Consider the following 10,643-nt stretch of genomic DNA (forward strand, 5'->3'; position numbering starts at 1 on the left):
ATAACTGTTCACTTGAGCCAAATTAACACTATATTTACGGAGCACAAAAAGCAGCTGTTTTATATTAGTTTATAAAAGTAACTATAAGACATTTATTCTGATTTTTAACAAGTATTATTTGTAACATTTTCCGTAAGTAACATATAAATTGAATAAATAGCTCATAAACGTATCTTCACGATATGAATAATCGTAAATTAAAAAATTAGTGACCCGTCATTTAACAGATTCCGTAAATCTAGCGTTAAATAGTATTGTTCGGACGCGAAAATACCGTTTCATTTGCATGCCAAGGGGTTAAATGTTTTAGATATCATTTTGTAGCCTGGTATACAATTTTCAAGGACAGATCTTAATGTTCACATTTATACCGAATTGTTTGAACAGAGTTCGCTTCGATATAGATTATGATTTCCGTATACACTTCTTCTATGCATAGAATAATTAAAACACAGCGTTTGATGAACTGTACCGGCGCCAGGAAAATTGTACCGCTACATAACACGTTCGCAGCTGAACCATAAATATTCAACAGACGAAATTTAGTGAAACAGAAATCCAAAGGTGCAAATAGGAAAAGCTAGGCAGATTGGTGGACGCGTTGCCTAAAAATAGATTGTAACGATAGCATTTACTTCCATCGTTCGCAGGCTGAAATTAAAAGCATTTATTGTTTGACTTTCGAACAATAAAACAGGGGCGTGCACTGTGTGTAGATAAAATTCGCAATATGGTGAATAAATCCGGAGTCGCGCGAATTTATAGCGCACGCTTCTGCGTATTCTACGACAAAATGCATTCTATCGAAAATTTAGCTGCATGCGTTACGCCGGGCGGTATCGCTATAGCGATTCGTGGCGCATACGTTAATTAATTATAGTTTGTTGTAACAGAAGCTGATTTGGAGTAGAATGTCCGTACGTAAACAGAAGTGACTTCAATTTTTGAAAATGTCAGAACTAGGAACATCGTAAAACCTTGTCGAATACTTTGCAAACACTGACATTGTCGAAAAATAATCACTGACATTATTCGCTATTATCACTAGATAATAATAATAATTTTTTAATTTACGATTATTCATATCGTAAAGATACATTTACGAGTTAATATAATATAATAACAATATAATAATAATTAATTATAATAATATATATGATATAATAATAATTAATAATAATTAATTATAATATAATAACAGAATAAACGTCTCATTGTTACTTTCATAAACTAATATAAATCAGTAGAGTAACAGTATATAATATAAACATTTACTCTCTGTAAATCGAGCGTTATAGTTATTATTCGATGCTTTATTTGCGATTTTAAGTTACCACCGCGGAAAGAATTAACAGATTACCGCTTTGAAATCGTTTCGTTTATTATGCAGCATGAAAGCGCCACAGGATAAGGCATCAGCCGGATTTCAATTTGAAGAAGCATCTGGTTTGCGAGGATAAAGTCTACTTTGTTAAAAATGAGAAGCCCCTGAACAGGAACGGCTGGTGAAAAGAACGGCCGGCCACAAACGATCCAGCTTTCACGCGAAATGAAAATCCGCGGCGCTTCCCAGGGACGTTTTTAATCAACCGCAACAAGAGCGTAAATAAGCGGGCACGTAGAGTCGCGAGATGTCCGAGGAACAAATCCTCTTTATAAATGGGACGATGAATGAGAGAGAACCGCGGAACAGAGAATTAATTCTCTCTGTCCAAGAAAAACCGAGGAATTCGTGAAAAAGCGACGGAGACAAGGTTCGAACGGATATGGAAGTTGGCCGGAAATGCGATCGAGAAACCGGAAGGAGGGAACGCCGGAACGGGACTCTCTGGGCCTGGAAACAAAGGGCCTTCGAACTTTTCGAGCCGGACGTGACTTTCACGGAAGAGCGAAGAGCATTGTCCTTCGATAAAATCAACCCCGCGACGTAAATAAGGCGGAACTTCAATGATACCGTTACCGTCTCCCGTCAATTTTCATGCAAATTTCCATTGCAACGGGTTATTTCGTAAAAATCGCAACGAAAACGGAAAAGAGTTCGCGATGAAAGCGAAAGAAAAAATACCATCATTTTTGAATAGCACATTCTTTCTGTACGAACGCATAAAGGTCCGCAATCCAATCGTTGCATAATCTAATGCGAAACTAAAACGACTGTGGTATACGCACCCCGTCAGGATGAGATTCAATTAACCCTTTGGAGTCTATCGGTACATATACATTACACTTCAAAAATAATGCATAGTAAGGGAATTTTAGGTAAAGAATTATAATCCTTAATATTAATAGTTAAAGGCTATGGAGAAAGGGACCGCGCGACGTTATAAGTAAGAATCGCGTCTCGATCTTATGTCAATTTTTTATGCACCCGATGTTATACTCCTTGTAATCGATAAACAAAAAGTTGTATAGCATCGATGATATTAGTTCTTGAGAGCCGACGCGCTAATAAGAACTTATGAAGGTCAACTTCGATACATTTATTTTGTGTTTCGTGAACCACCTTTTCTATACGGGGTAACCAATTTCAATCTTTAAATACAAATTACTCGCATATTATGTGTTAAATGTGATGTAAATAGTCCTTTTGTAGACGGAAGATTCATCAAAATACCCCTAAATTGATGATTTTACGACATAAAAATACCAATACTTCTTTTCGTAGAGAATAACGAGCTGTATCAATTTTTAAAAAATGTGTATTTAACCCTTTGGAGTCTATCGGGATATATGTGTCCCACCTATGTATTTCGTACACCTATTGAGAGAAATGAATCTTGTTTTTCCACAACACAGGAATATACCAGTCTTAGAATGCATACCACGTACATATTTGTTTACATGTAAAACAATGGGACACATTGTTGCCCTTAGCGTCTAAAAGAAATAACGGAATAATAAAATCAACATTTCTTGTTATTAGCATCTACATGAACGTATAACTTGATTTCAGATATAACGCAAATTAACGAAAAATAAATCAAACTCCAAAGTGTTAATATCGGCCTATTTCTCGAGTTATCGTGAAATTATTATTAAACGGATCTTCGGTACAAGAGGCGGAAGTTAATTAGGGTCGAACAAAATATAATAAAAACCGACCGGAAACTTCGAAATGAATTTCAAGACAGCAAGCAGCCCGTCAAGTTTCTTAACCGACCGATGCTTCGCGGATGTCTGAAAAGTTTTGCTTCCCGTGCATTGTTATTAGTCGTCCGATTCTTCGCGCTCGTTATTCGAACGAAACTATGAAAAACATAAAATAACTCTTTCACTTTGTTCTCGGTGGACGAAATCGAGTCGTGCGGCCAAATTAACGGAGCGTTGCCACGGATGAAAAGAGCGTTCTCATTGTCCTTTCGAAAAGTAATCCTACACTCTTCTGAATTGCGCTATAAAATAAAATCCCGCACCGGCGTACTTCATCTCGAAAATGGGTGCTAATACGCGAGGCATTTATTTTGTCATTCTTTCAATGAAACCTTGCGTCAATGACTAGTCTTTACAGGACTACAAAGAAGCACCGTAGCTGAGCCGAAAAATCAAGTAAACTTATAGAAAACACCGCGATATATTTCGGTCGTTAACGCAGGAATTGAAAGGAACCAAGCCGCTTTCTCGGGATCAAAATCCTGAATGGAACTTCCAGTATCGAGGACGAATCTCTGTGGACGTGCGAAAATGATCGCGGCCCGATCACTATGACACCGGTGAGAGGCAATTAGAGAGAAACGCTATGGCGAAGCAAGAAAATACAGAAAATACTCACCTCGATGGCTGTAATCCACACGCGAAACGCGCCGTTAAATTAAATCCTCGCACTTCCGGCGAACAGTTGTTTCTGTTTCACAATGCCTCGGTTCCTTGCACTGTACCGTCGATAACGGATCGTACAGGTGTATGGTAAACAGTCGCGCACCGTGGCCGGTTTTTATTCGTTAATTGGTATATAGAGAACTGGCTCCGATTTGAAATTGCGGTACCGTTCGCTCCTTCGCCGTCTCTTTCTCTCTTCCTCTCGTTCGCTTTTGCTCCTTCTCCCTGTTTCTCTCGATAGGGAACGCCGCGCGCCTTTCGCCGCAACAGTCCGCGCCGAATGACGTTCGTATACTGTCCTGGCTCGGTGCGTTCGCCGGAGCCGGCCTCGTATGATGACCCCCTTCTAGAATTCTACGGCCCTGTCGACGTACGCCAGACTCTCTGGACACCACCGGCGTTACGCCAGTGAACGGGCCAATCTTGTTTCCCTGGTCGATTCGATCGAAATTTCGCCGGTGGTGATCCGCATCTGCCGCATCTGCCAGCGGAAATCAGCCCCCTCCCCGCCAACACACAAACACACACGGGTCAATTTAACCCTCGTCCGTTACTCATTTTTCCAATTTCACCCTCCTAAGGGCAATCGGGCATCCAGAGAGAGGTACATACCTTGTTCACTGTACTCTCTTCGACGGTGTTTCTTTCGCGTTCTTCTGAAAAATTCAACGCCGCTTTCAATTCTTACTCTTTCGGCGTTTCCATGCCGACTTGTGTATTCTCAAATTAAAATTTATGCAAGTTAATTCGTAAGTACTACAGCTGTACTATCGTTTGGATACCTTGGTTACTGGGGCGATTTTCTCCCTCATTCGCACAATTTCAATCTCTTGTAGACAATCGGGTACTCGGTTGTCTTCAACAGTCTTTCACGGTCTTCTGAAAATATAAAACTATTTTAAATTCTCACCCTTTGAACATTCCTATACTTCCTCCTTGTATCTTTAAATTCAAATTTATACGAACCAAACGTGAATAATAAAGCTTTAAAACTCTGTTTGGATACCTTAGTTATTCGTGCAAGAATTAACTTGTCCGTTTCCCCTTTTTCCAATTTGGATCTCCTCTGGACAATCAGGTATCCATTTACGGCATTCGTATCAACAATTCTCTTCTGGGAACAAAAAAAAACCGCCTTTAGATTCCCTTACTCGTTGTACATTTCTATGTTAACTGGCGTTTTTAACACTAACAATATAATCGCCGATTAAATGACCGATTCGACGATTCTTATTCTACAATTATTGAAATTATAAAGATCCATCCACCGGTGACCATTCAATAAATTTATTCATCCCAACATATATTAACACTGTAATGGCCGCTCACACAACATGTGTGTGATGCTTTAATAATTATGTAGGTGATCGCTATAATAATTATCACGCAAAGGAAAAATATTAAAATATTAAATTTGTTGTATTAAATGCATTATTATTATTATTGTTGTTGTTGTTGGTTTTTTTGTTTTATGTGTATGTTCGTATATGTTGAATTATTTCACGAATTTGCATAAATTAAAGCCGCCATTAAAGTGTTAGTATAAAAATTGAGAAGTCTAAATAAATTCCATACTGTAATTCGTATAAGGCAACATAGACGAGTCACTTGTAACGTCCGGTACAGTTAGTGTAAAGTTAAGTGTAATAATAAGTTAGTGTAATAAAGTTACGGTCAAACAAATTTTTAATACGAAAAGTTTGTCCTGTAATTGCTTGTAAACTCTTCAATTCGTATGACTCTACTGAATTTTTCAACGCGACGAAAATAGTTTCGATTCTATGCGAACATTTTCAAATGGACGTACCGGTTCAAAAGTGCAAAAATAGAAACTTTTGTGAAACTTTAATAATTAACTTATTTAACCGAAATAACGAGCTGAAATCGTAATGACACGGACGAAAATACTCGAGTTCGAGTATAACTGTAAATTCCTCGCGAACATCCGATAATACAGCGTGCAGGTAATTTAAAATCGCGAGTACACATTCATTACCATGGAATGGAGAATTTGATTAGCCGTTTTTTTCAATTTCTCGATCGTTCTCGGAGTATTTTAATAATTAACAATACTTGCCCGATATTCACAGCCGAATTCTGTGCTAATTTTAAAATTAACTCTGCAACTTGTTCTTTCTCGTAAAGTTTTTGTTAAGAAATTCGCAACTTCTGGCATTTGGATCCGAGTCAAAGAAGCGAAAAACAATGGGTCTGCTCTATTCCTCTGCTTAGCGGTTCGGAAAACAACGAACAATTTGGAAACAGAAATTTTAATTAGGGAACTTTTAATGGAGAAAGTTCGGATGCAAAAGCTTTTATCCTAATCTAAGTTTCAACATGCTTTGCAATTTTAGACTGTCGAAAAACCGCATGAATAGTATCAAATTATGAGGTGAATTTTTACAAATATTTTCAAATTTGAACAACTATTCAAACAAGTTGCCAACTTGTTAGTTGGTAACACAAACTAACACAACGATATTTCCGTGTTCAATATTCATTAAAAGTATTTCAACACCGAGCAGCTATCGGTGAATGGAACAACGTGAATGCTGCGAACTTCGTTTAATAATAAAAAAAAAAGTTGCCAGCGCCGCGCGATATGCACTCCTAAATTTCAGTTTTTACATGTGTTCGTTATAACGGGTAACAGAAATGATGAGACGATAGTCGTCGACCAAAAAATCAATCGCGAAACCGCGCCTCGCAAGGTAAACTATGACTAGTTACTACACAACCGATTCTGGTCGAATCTCCTTCCTACCACCCGCCGATGGATAAAAGAGAAACCGCAAAAACTTGCGACGTTACATTTGGTGCTTACATTTCAATAATAACTGAGACGGGTCATCGATCGGCCAGATGACCCAAAACCATCCGGAATCACGCTGTTGCAGTCAACGGCCTCTGCTACGGAACATCGGCAAACGTCTGTGCGCAAAATAATAAACCAAGGCGAGAATTATAATATTGTAAATTTCAATTAGCCTGGAACATCGTGTTTCCTTTTAACACGTTGATCGCCCAGCGTGAATCGGTAGAGTTTCTCCCGGCGCGGCGCCACGAAGTCAAAAAGAAGTTTACAAAAGACTATAACGCATTGTCCTGAGTGTCCAGAGTCACCCCAATTATGTTTACAATGTTTTAACGAATTCCATCGTAACTAATAAAATGTTATAATATTTTAAAAACAAACTTAAATATTATAAGTATAATTTGTTAGTATAAGTATATTTTATATTTTATTATTTTATTTTATTATTAGCATAAGTATATTTTTAATGTTTATTTTTGTTTACTTTATATGTTATTGTTACCCTATATTGACTACACTCGTTATAGATGTGTTAATACGTTTTGCCTGAATTTTATTTTCCAATTCATCGAATGAAATATTTTATATCACGAACTTGATGTTTGCCTATTCTTAATTACGAATCTCTCGATTTCGAACACTGCATTTATCCAGCTATCTAACATACTTTAGCTACGACCCCAACAACTTCAGCAATTTCATAAATTTATAGCAATTTGTCTTAATTTAATTAAAATTCAAACGCGTCAAGTTGTATGACATCAATTCATTTTTCAACATTTTTAACCTAACACTTCCATTAAAATCGTAATTCAACAATTAAAAGCTCTTTAAACAATGGTCCAAAAGTGATTGCAATATCATCCATAATTCAATAAATTACTAGGATTCGTATAATACAAACAACTTCTTCTGAAAATGTTATCGAAAAGAAAATTACCGAACTTCTTTTTTTCATGCAGCTGAAGCGATGAAGTTTTTGCTAACAAGTTAGCAATTATTTTGAACAGGTATTCAAATGTGAAAATATTTGTAAAAATTCACCTCGCGTAATTTCACACTATTCAGTGATCAAAGTCTACTCCAGTAAATAAAGTGTTATAATAAAATTTGGAAGCGTTAAAGAAATTACGCTTACCCAATAAAGTATTATTGGGTTCGCAACCGTTTTCTAAAATTTTAGCATTCCGTATGTCATTAAATGCTTTTGACATAATGTTTTAAATCATTCGAAAGAGGATGTTTTGTTCTACCGGAATCAATGTTTTGTTTTTTGTTCGAGTTAATTTTTGTTAATCTTCAGATCATTAAAATGGAATGTCAAGTTGAGAAAATTGAGTATTTTCAACACTTCTTTTTGCTTTTAATCAAGGTTATAAGACCGTAAAAACTGTTCGCGACATTTATGCTGTGTATGGAGAGGGTGCCATAGCTGAAAGAACCGCTCGTGATTGGTATGCCATGTTCCAAAATGGAAATTTTGACCTCAAAGACGCACCTCCTACTAGCCGTCCAGTCGAGTTCGATGAAGAGCGATTAAACCAACTTTTGCAGAAAAATTCGCGTCAAACGACAAGGGAACTGGCTGAAAAAATGGAATACTCCCACACTGCTATAGAGAAGCATCTTCACTCAGTGCGAAAAGTTCAGAAGTGTGGAGCATGGGTTCCGCATGCTTTAAATGACAACAATAAAAGTCAACGAGCTTGGTTGGTTGAATTTATCGAGTTTAAACCGAGTGATTTCTATCATCATTGAACGTTGGAAAGAAGTTGTAACAACAAGGAAGATTATGTTATTGATTAATTAGTTGTTAATCTTTATTGAAAAATAAACTTTTAAAAAATTGATTAAAGCAAAATGATTGATTAAAAGTAAAAAGAAGGAGGTGCCGAAAATGCTCATTTTTCTCAGCTTCACATTCCATTTTAATGATCTGAAAATTAACATAAATTAACTCGAACAGAAAAACAAAACACAGATTCCGGTAGAACAAAACATCCTCTTTCGAATTATGCCAAAAACATTTAATGACATGCGGAATGTTAAACTTTAAAAATATGGCGGGAACTTAGTTGCCAATCCGATACAAACAACTTCTTTCAAAAATGTTATCTAAAAGAAAATTATCGAGCTTCTATATATTTATATTCTATAATATTTATAAAAATTCACCTCGCGTAATTTGATACCATTCAGTGATCAATGTCTATTCCGGTAAGTAGAGTGTTAATCAAATTTGGAAACGTTAAAGAAATTACAAGGTATTACATTCGAAACGCGATGCTCGTGTTTCGAAGTAACAATAAAGGTTACAATAAAGTAGACAAATTTGCCTGTTCCGGGGGCAGCGTCAGCAGCAGACGGTGAACGCATTTAAATGTTTCATTCCAGCGTTGGGAACTGGAATCCACCGTCGAATAAACCAGGCGGCGATGACCCCCGAAAGTCGAGAGCCTGTGCATCTTACATGCCGCCTCCGCCCGCGCTTTTATTCCCTTTAGTTTTATTCAGGAGGAGCCGGCATAATACCGAACGCCAGGCTATGGCTAAAAATTCATGCGGCTTGCTCGAACACGTCCGGAATTCGATTCTGGAACGTATTGCTCCGGCAACTTTACGGTACTCGTCGCGGCCGTAGCCGGTAGACACGAAAGAGTGCGGTTGCAGCGGCTGCATCCGCAGAGAATGGCGAGCCGACGCGTTGCAACGGCGCTGCAACGGCACGGACCAGGATCCTCCTACCGTGCACTCGCTGGTGCATCGACGGTGCCTCTCTCCCTCTCTCTCTCTCTCTCTCCCTTCCTTTTATTTTCCATTTTTCTCGCCGAAAGGATCCGGTGTAATTCTAGCGCGCGTACTCTTGAAAATTAATGCGGTTCGAGCTGGTACGCGAGGAATTCGATCCGGCTGCGCGCGACCCGCTTCTTCACCTTTACGGTACTCGGCGTTGTCCTGACGTTACGGAAATATGCAGTAAACCGCGCCCGGTTTACACTGGCGTTTCAACCGTGTCCGTTGGTCTCGTTAAGCGACGACGGACCCGCCCGGAAAACATCCAAATGGAACCTGTCCGCTTCGAAAACCTGGGAACCCGAGTTACCCAGCTTCTGTAGGTGATTGCAGATCTAACTCTGTGCTCCTCTTAAAGTGTTCTGGAACGATCGATAGATAGGCTTGTCAATGTTTCTTCGCTGTGTGGACAAAACAATGTAATTGTTCATTGTATCAAGTAATCCATACCTTACGATCGACTTGAATTTTCACGAGATGTTGGAAAACAACTTTTGCTAAAATTTCAGTTGGCTGGAATGACAAAATGAAATGTAGAAGTTACGTTTTTCAACCTTTTTTATCGGGAACTGTAACTGAAATTTAATCCGAGTACAATGACTTGAGGCTGAGTGCCATGGCAAATGCGAATGTGACTGAAATTGGAATTGCATTAAAAGTCTCCGCTTAACACGTTCCGTAGCGAGCTGTTTTTACTCGACTCCTTGCACAGGCCATCTGATATTTTAAATCTGATAATCTGATATATTAAAACTTGATATATTATATGTAATTATTAATTATCGTGTATATATATAACAATAAAACAAACTCATTATGACCCATTCTTACGGTGGAAATTAATTCGTTCTAAATTTGTTATGAGCTACTTTTTTAACGCATTAAGTAAACATGTAAGCATGTACCATCGGTGGTACACGTGGCACAGGACGTGTTAAGATTTCACGTAATAATGTATAAAACACACAGGCAAAAGTCAGTAGTATTGTGACGCAAAACGGAATGTCCCATCGATTAGCATCGACGAAAGATGCGATAGAAACGGATACGTGCAATTGATGTTGAATGAAAAGTTGATTACAGGACAATTTGCTGCACTTTGCGACGGAAGTTTAATTAAACGGCCAACCGAACGATCGATTGATGTCCGATAAAATGTTTAAACGGAAAAGGAACTAATCGTATCCGTTAATTCGTTGCGAAATGCCTCGCTGCGCGG

General features: G+C 38.0%; 1 protein-coding gene across 1 annotated transcript in view; it reads right to left on the minus strand.

The window, feature by feature from the left end:
* Positions 1 to 10,095, minus strand: part of LOC117226678 (thyroglobulin) — a 60,230-nt gene extending 50,135 nt beyond the window's left edge. Inside the window, exons 1-5 of the mRNA XM_033481266.2 lie at positions 9,875 to 10,095; positions 9,565 to 9,786; positions 4,823 to 4,930; positions 4,599 to 4,695; positions 3,770 to 4,472 (exon numbers count right to left, since the gene is read on the minus strand). The gene's annotated coding sequence lies outside the window, so the exon portion shown is untranslated. The remainder of the gene's footprint in view (positions 1 to 3,769; positions 4,473 to 4,598; positions 4,696 to 4,822; positions 4,931 to 9,564; positions 9,787 to 9,874) is intronic.
* Between the last annotated feature and the right edge of the window lie 548 nt (positions 10,096 to 10,643).

Source organism: Megalopta genalis, unplaced genomic scaffold (genome assembly GCF_051020955.1).
Source record: "Megalopta genalis isolate 19385.01 unplaced genomic scaffold, iyMegGena1_principal scaffold0050, whole genome shotgun sequence".
NCBI lineage: Eukaryota > Metazoa > Arthropoda > Insecta > Hymenoptera > Halictidae > Megalopta > Megalopta genalis.